Below are 8,428 nucleotides of genomic sequence, written 5' to 3' on the forward strand. Positions count from 1 at the left end.
CGTGTTTACCATTGTATGAAATGGTTTATCCTATTGATTCAATATATCAATGTATAATGATGAAAGTCAGTCAAGAACGCGCATCTTCGAAAATATTTTATTAACACACGGTTCAAAGATCTATCAATTTGTATATTTTTGCACGGTTGCATAAATTTTAAATACGGTCCGTCTGTTACCATGTATGTTTATTCAATGTTACATAAAAAGGAATTGTAAGCAGATTTCAGTCTTACAGAAAAAAATCTCTATAAATATTTTTCCGTACAACACAACATGTATACAGTTTGGGAAACTGTAAACAATTTATAATGACAAGACAAAAAATGAATAAAAATGAGCCGCGCTCTGTGAAAAAGCGGTCACTTTTCGTGTAAACTGGATTTTTGCTAAGAAGAGACTCTCTGTAAACGAAAAATATTTTAAAAGCGGAAAGTGACGCCCCTGATAAGCCTGTGCGGAAAAATATTCCACCGGGATTCAAAGCCTGGACCTCGAGGGGCAGCAGCTTAATCGCTACAATTGCACCACTCATTCCTCTGAAGTTCGTATGGGTGTTTTTGTTACTCATATATATCACTGTTTCAGTCACAGTTAAGGAATTGTTCGTTTACGACGGAGGATTTAGAAATCCGATTATAGAAAAAAAAATGATGAACCTATATCGAAGCGAAACCAACAATAATAAACTGCATAGGTTTCGTATGTCTTGTGTGACTTGGATGGCTTCGATCACTTGGTGACTTAATTCACCTCGGTGCCTTGGATGACTTCGATCATTGTTTACCAAGACTTTGAAATTAAACATATATAAGGAGAATATTTTGCATAGGCCTAAACGGTCGAAAGTCCTCCAGCCGCCCCGTCACGATAATAAGAAAATTGAATTTTCATGTATTTCGCGATTCATGGTTCAGGTGTGGCTTTACTTTGGTCGAATTTTTTAAATTAAAATTCAACCATAACGTAGTTAAGCAATCATAAATGACCATAATTACATAAACGTGGTTAAAATAAAATTCAACCGCGAGATGATTAAAACTAAATTCAACCACGAGATGGTTAAAACTAAATTCAACTACAAAATGGTTAAAACTAAATTCAACCACAAAATGGTCAAAACTAAATTCAACCATAAAATGGTTAAAACTAAATTCAACCACGAGATGGTTAAAACAAAATTCAACCATAAAATGGTTAAATCTAAATTCAACCACGAGATGGTTAAAACTAAATTCAACCACGAGATGGTTAAAACTAAAAATCGAGATGAGCCAACCGCGCATATTTCTATCTACTGCCGATGTATCACGATGGAGGGCTAATCACTCTGGCCAAGCAGACGATGTACAACCTCCGCGCAGTGATTGAACTGGAACCAGAATAGTTGAAGCAAATAACTGCCTTCATAACCAACCACGTGATGAAAGCCTAGCCACGCGGTACAATAATTTAGCCGTCGTTATTTTACTTTTTTTTAATTTAGATAATTTATTATTTTATTATGATCCTAAACTTCTAATTTATTATTTTATTATGAACCTTAACTTCCAGAAAGTCAAATTCACTTCTTGAATTTAAGAGAAAAATCACTCAATGTCCAACAAAGTCGTGTCCATTATTCAACGTTGGTGATAGATTACAAATCTATCATTCTCGTCTGCGACTTGGCTGTAGCTCCTTAAACTACGATCTCCATCGTAGAAACCTTACTTCTCCACTTGATTGCATATGTGGTGCCATTGAAACTCCGTCTCACTTCTTGCTTCACTGTCCAAGGTATCAGCACATACGACACCATTGTTGTTACACTACGCCTCAGTGCCTTCTTAATTAACTATCCATTTCGTTTGTATGATATATATCCACACTACCATGATCCGTTTTAACTTTGAACCCGATCCAATCACAATCCTAACAATTACGTGAGCGCATCCATGTTTTTGTGGTCGCCTAAATGCAAAACATATATGAGTCAACTCCACCATGGAAACGAATTAATATCAGCTTTGCGCTTGTTTTCTAATCCATGATTTATACTTTGCAACAATGTATTGAATTATATGATTACGAAATGAATAAATACGTTTAAACTAACCTACAATTGTATAATCTTTTTTTAACATACAAGAAAATGATACTACTTTGCATAATATAATAATCAAACAAAAAATAAAAGCCTACCAAATTGTGTATGATTTTCTTGTGATGGCAGAGAGTGTATGTGAGAGCATGGAGAGACAACTCTGCGTGGAGATTGGACGAGTTTGTGCATAAATCTATCTTAAGTCGATGTATCACATATCACTTGAGATTAGCCAATCTCCACGCAGAGTTGTCGGTCATTGCTCACACATACATACAACCTCAGCCATCACAAGAAAATCCTACCAGATTTGGTAGGATTTATTTTTATTTTTGTTAAGTATTGTATTATAAAATGAAGTATCATTTTCTTTTATATTTTGAAAAAAGTATATAAATTTAGGTTCATACTAAAATATATTAACTAAATTCAAAAATAAATAACAACGGTAAAATTATTAACCACGTGGCTAGGCCATCATCACGTGGTTTGTTATGAAGGCAGGGTGTCACGTAATCGTTCATAGTTCATGGTCGACACATAGTTTCTAGCAATGTTCATTACTCTTAAATTACTGGAGTGTAGCCTATCATTCAATATCTCATCATGCGCGTAATGTCATGATGACGAGATTTGCATTAACTACCATTTTCTCGTGACGCACATGGGACAAGTCCGTCCCTCTCTATTAATGTTGGTTTCTCTGCATTATGTAGGATAAAATATTCAACAACACATATATCAGTTTCTAATCCAGTTTAATGTCTGACATATCTAATATTTTCAGTTGTACAAATACGCTGGGATTGCTACATGATTGTATCTTTTTCCATCTGTTCACCTCTAGGTCTAAATGCTAACTGACTATTTCCCTCTAACATTTGCCCCGTGAAACTCAGTTATGAATCCCATTGGTCAGTGTTCTATGCGTGCTTGTTGCTGGTTGGCTAGATTACTAAAGATGCTGAATCAATGAAGCCCTGGGAACGGGATAAACAAACCACCCAAATATTTACAAGCTTTATCTGTATAAACACTTTTGCTTGACCAAAACAAACATACCTGGCCTTGTGTCAACTATACTATTCTTTAATCTCTCCCTCATCGATAAGCTTATTTGTACATATATGCACTTTGTTTCCTACCATAATGTGACAAGGGATTTGATCCAGTTATGCTGGTTCCAGTCAAATCTCTGCGCGGGGGTTGGAGACGAGCGTGTTTGAAATTGTTTCGTTGGAAGGATTTTTGGGGTCAAAATAAACATAGGTTCCGGTCAAAAACAAATCAATTTCAATTTTCTTGCGTCTTAATGCCTGAATATGCGCCTATTTGAATTCATGATATTATATTAGTTTTGTTTACTACTATCTCATAAAACGATCTATTATTCATGCGGAAAAATAAAAATATATAAAGTTCATATCATGTAAATATTGTTATAGAACGCATTTAAACGAAACTAAAACACCCAATATGAGCTGGTGACTTAGGTCCACCGGACCGTCGTGCGTTCATACTTTACTTGATTATAATTATGTATTTGTTCCTGTGTTGTTTTGTTTGCACATGTAACGGTAATCAACGATGTAATTCCTTACCAGTATAAATTAATTCCTTATTGTGAGATATTTAGTCACCTTATCAGGGCCGTACACAGGAAATTTTGACTGGGGGCCCAAAGGAGGAGGTTGCAGAGGTTGCCCCTCCCGAATATATATTTTTTTATTAGGCACTATTTAAGGTGAATTTTAATGCGTATAAAAACCTTGCTTTTTGCTATAAATTTATGGTATATAACAAGTAAATCAGCACCTTTCTGAAGTCCAAAGCTTTATCCATTGGCGTGAAATTCACAGTGACACACATGTTTAAAGCTTTAGATTTCAGAATTGTATGATGTTTTATGAAGAAGGAAAAGCAACCTTTGAAACTCAAAAACCTTTATTAAGAAATGTAACATTAAGTTTGACTCTAGAGCAGGTGTGATTTCAAAGAGAAAATACTAGTATGGTTACATGTCAGTAACTGACATATAACCTACTAGTATGTTCTCTTTGAAATAAAACCTCCTCTAAAGTTTCAAAGTAAATTCATAATTAAATGTTTATCATCTACAACACAGTTTTCACAGAAATGTATCATAAAGTATGACTCTAGAGGAGGGTTGAATTCAACGAGAAAATACTATTATCATTTAGACCTACGACCTTCTGTATCAGTTCCATCCATTCGCTGTTTCTCTTTCCGTGGCCAATCAAAAGACGTGTTACACCAACCATCGATAGATGAAGCATTGAGCACAATCGGTAATTGACAGATCGGGGATGTGTGTACAAGGTGATAAGAAAACATAGCCTAGGGACTTATCTCCAGTAAATTAGCGCTAATCCCCTTGTGTATCAGGGGCAATAAAACACATCTGCGTATTTGTATTGCTGGGAAGTGTACTGTGGGCCCTTTCATGTGAGAAAAGTTTACAGCAGGCCCAATATTAAAAAATCATAAATCAACAGCCAGCTGGGGGGGGGACACAGGCCTCTGGGCCCAGTGCCTGGTTACGGGCCTTCTTATATCAAGATAGCGTCTGTTAAGTATCTCCTAGATAGGACTTAGTATCTCTTAAAAAGGACTAAGTATCTCTAAAATAGGACTTAATATCTCTTTAAATGGACTCAGTATTTCTAAAAATTGACTTAGTATCTCTTAAGTAAGAATTGGTGTTTCATCATAAGGACTTGTCCTAACAATCTCCTAAATATGAGACAATGAAAAATAAAAATATTACAGAATGTTAAACTATGCCGCTTCTATCTTTAAATGCCCAGAATAAAGGCATCTTCTGCTTGAATGTGGATGTATTTTCAAAGACGAAATCGATAAACGGTAAGGAGTTGATAAGATATATTTTAACAATATATTCTATGTTGTATTGCTTAGCAAGGTCAACCATTATCAGTGCAAGAATAGTATTTAGACCGAGACTCAGCTAAAACCAAATACTTAACACATGTTCAACGTAAAGTTAGATTAACCTTGCTATATAGACATGTGTAACGTGTACTGATAATGGATATTGTATTGCCGTTTTGGTGAGATTAATAAGGCATGGTCACACCCAAATAATGGCGAAGTACACGTACACAATATAGCAACGTTTCTAAAATCACTTTTCGGCAAATCTGTCAACCAATGTATAACCAATAAATTTGAAGAAAGCCCGCTGCTTAATTCGTGGACCGCTTATACGTACCAGTTTTGTTTCCATGTCTTTCTCAAATCTAGGTTATCTACCTTGCGTTATTTGAAGTGATGTCCAATGTTCACTTCCAGTGACTTTTATTTATTGTTTGGTGAAGTAACAATTCGATAACATGGTGATATATTCTGTCGAGAACAAAGCCACTTAGCATCGTCGAATATTTTCTGACAATTGTGCAGTTATGATCTGGAAATAAGGAATCTTTGTTTTTATCATCATTGTTATCTGAAAACAATGTACCGTTAGAATAAAAAAAACATCTAAATTAAAAAAAAAGCATAGATCTATAGAATTACTGATCGAATAATATGTTTCGGTTTATTAAAATAAATATATGGATATTGGGCTTATTTTTTTCCGTTTGTTGTTCGCATTTTGTGGCATATTTTTCTAGTAACGACTATATAAATGGTAATATTGCTATTCGGGTGAAAACAACGTTTTAATTTCAGGTTCCGTCCAATAACATTCAATTCTTTATGGGATTTGTCATCGCATTATGCCATATATGTTCTTAAAAATGTTGCAAACTATATCAAATATGCACTAGATATATAACAATATGTTACCGTGTAATACATGTACATCACTCTCCATGTTAAGAAGTCTATACACTGTTTTTGAATCAATGTTTGCATTTGTCTGTTATTATAAAACATTACCTGAACAAACTGACTACTGATTTATTGTATTCACATTTGCCACTATGAGTTTTAGTGTTTCTTTTTTCGAGAAACCCGTATAATTCGCGAAAAATAGCAAAGTATAATGGACTCTTTTTATTTCGTAAAAACAATAGAAGGTTTCTCGTAAACTATCAAGTTGGATCATGTAGTAGTGGGAATTAATACATATTTTTGGTGTGCAATGCTATACTCTCTAAAAAGACACAATTCTCTAGAATTGGGATACTTGCCATGACTTTATTTTTGAATATCTATGTGTGCATGTGGTAGGAAAACATTGTTGTTTACTACAAATTCACGGTTTTACATTAAGGTTTAAGACTTTAAAGGACCGACGTGACCTCTCCCGATTGACCATGTTTTACAAGGTTGTGTGTGGCTTGGTAGCCATTCCGCCGCCATCATATCTTGAGAGGCCTAGGAGGATGACTCGTCATATGCACCCAATCTCATTCAGACAAATACATACATCAGCCAACTACTTCAAATACTCATTCTTTCCTTACACCGTTGTTCTTTGGAACAGCCTACCTGCCTCAATTGTACAGCAGTCAGACCTAGAGGGGTTTAAGCGTTGCCTTAGTCCCACTCTACTCCCCAGTCGTCCCTGAATGCACAAAACAGTGTTTTGAACAACTTTTAACCTATAAATTTGTTTCTTCTTGTTTAACACTATCACACTTTTATCTTCACCTCATTTTCACGCTTTGAAGTCTCCCTTTCAATGCTTTTAACCCCCTTTTATCTTGCACTGACACGCGCACCTGCCAGTAAAATACCCGCGAGGGGAGTCCGGCAGTATTGAAAGATAGATAGATAAGATAGATAGGTTGGAGACTACATGAGACTTTAACAGTTGGCGGGAAACCCTCATCAACTGGAGAGAAGACCGGTAAAATGATGGCCGTAAAACAGTGACCGCTGATTCGCGTCGAGTTTTTTTTCTTGCATATTGCATGACCTATATTGTTATTGATTAAATCAATTTGGCTTGGAATGCTTGTTAAGAAACGGTTTGGTTATTAGAGTCTCTATGTGCAAAAGTTTGACTATTTTTTGTTAGAGTTATTGCTTTCATATTGAATTTGTTAAGAGTGCTCTCCCTTTGTTGTTTTTTCGAAAACGTCAATTTCATTTGTTCGACATATTTTTTGTTAGAGTTATTGCTTTCATATTGAATTTGTTAAGAGTGCTCTCCCTTTGTTGTTTTTTCGAAAACGTCAATTTCATTTGTTCGACATATTTTTTGTTAGAGTTATTGCTTTCATATTGAATTTGTTAAGGAAAACTTTTAGTATATTGTGACCTTATTTCACTTTTTGTAAATAATTGCCCGATTATTTAGTATAACTTATGGAGAAGTATGACGCCATCGGATTAATTTTCCGTTTGTATAACACAAACGGAAAATTAATCCGATGGCGTCATACTTCTCCATAAGTAATACGGGCAAAAGCCGCGAAGCGGGCGTTGACCGTTCATACATATGGGAATTTAGACATAAAATTACATAAGAATATCACATATGGATACGTCTCAAAAAAATTTGCCACGCGACATATATTTTCGCGATGCTATTTATGACCTTGAACAAATCCAAAACACTATGACATATGCTAAATCACATGTAAATACATACCTCAGGAAAAGTTATATCAATGACATCATAATTGTGTAGCGAATCGCACTAAATATTCTCGCATTATTTGTTTTTCTTCGCAACCGTTCCAGAATTAAGTCATTTCTCATTATCTCCCCTGAATGCTCTTCTTCAGTGGGTATAAGCCGAAGACTGGTCCACTACATATAGTGACAGTCTTTACCAAACAAAATTTAGGTGAACATAACCCGTCTTTAATATATTGCCGAATCTCAGATTTCTGTCGAAATTATTTGCTTTGATCTTCTCGATATCTTATTGTTATTATTATCCTGACAAATCACAAACGCTTGTTAAAAAATTATTTGTTTTAAACATTATAGTTGGCATCTCTATTTTTCCAGTATTCTCGCGGTATTTCAATAACGACACCCTACTGTTTTAAGTAGTGTTTATTTGTCACAATTGGTGACGCATTTTCCATTCGCTCTCAGAAAAAGTTTTACGTGTGATCATGAGCAATATTCTGGTAAGTTTTCGTTGTTATCCACCAGAAACACATTTATTCACAAAATTTAAAGATATTCCGATCTAACTTGCTAGTCTTTTAGCTTTAATTTTTTACGTATTTACACCTCGTCTGCTCGCACTTTACCGATATCCCGAAAGGTTGCATATCACTATGATTAGTTTAGGCCTAAAACCACAAAATCCGAAACCGTTGGATTTTCGTATCACAATCTTACGTAAAAAATCTTCCAGATTCGAAATCAACAAAAAACAAGACATTTATA

This window comes from Dreissena polymorpha, chromosome 15 (genome assembly GCF_020536995.1).
Source record: "Dreissena polymorpha isolate Duluth1 chromosome 15, UMN_Dpol_1.0, whole genome shotgun sequence".
In the NCBI taxonomy this organism is placed as follows: domain Eukaryota; kingdom Metazoa; phylum Mollusca; class Bivalvia; order Myida; family Dreissenidae; genus Dreissena; species Dreissena polymorpha.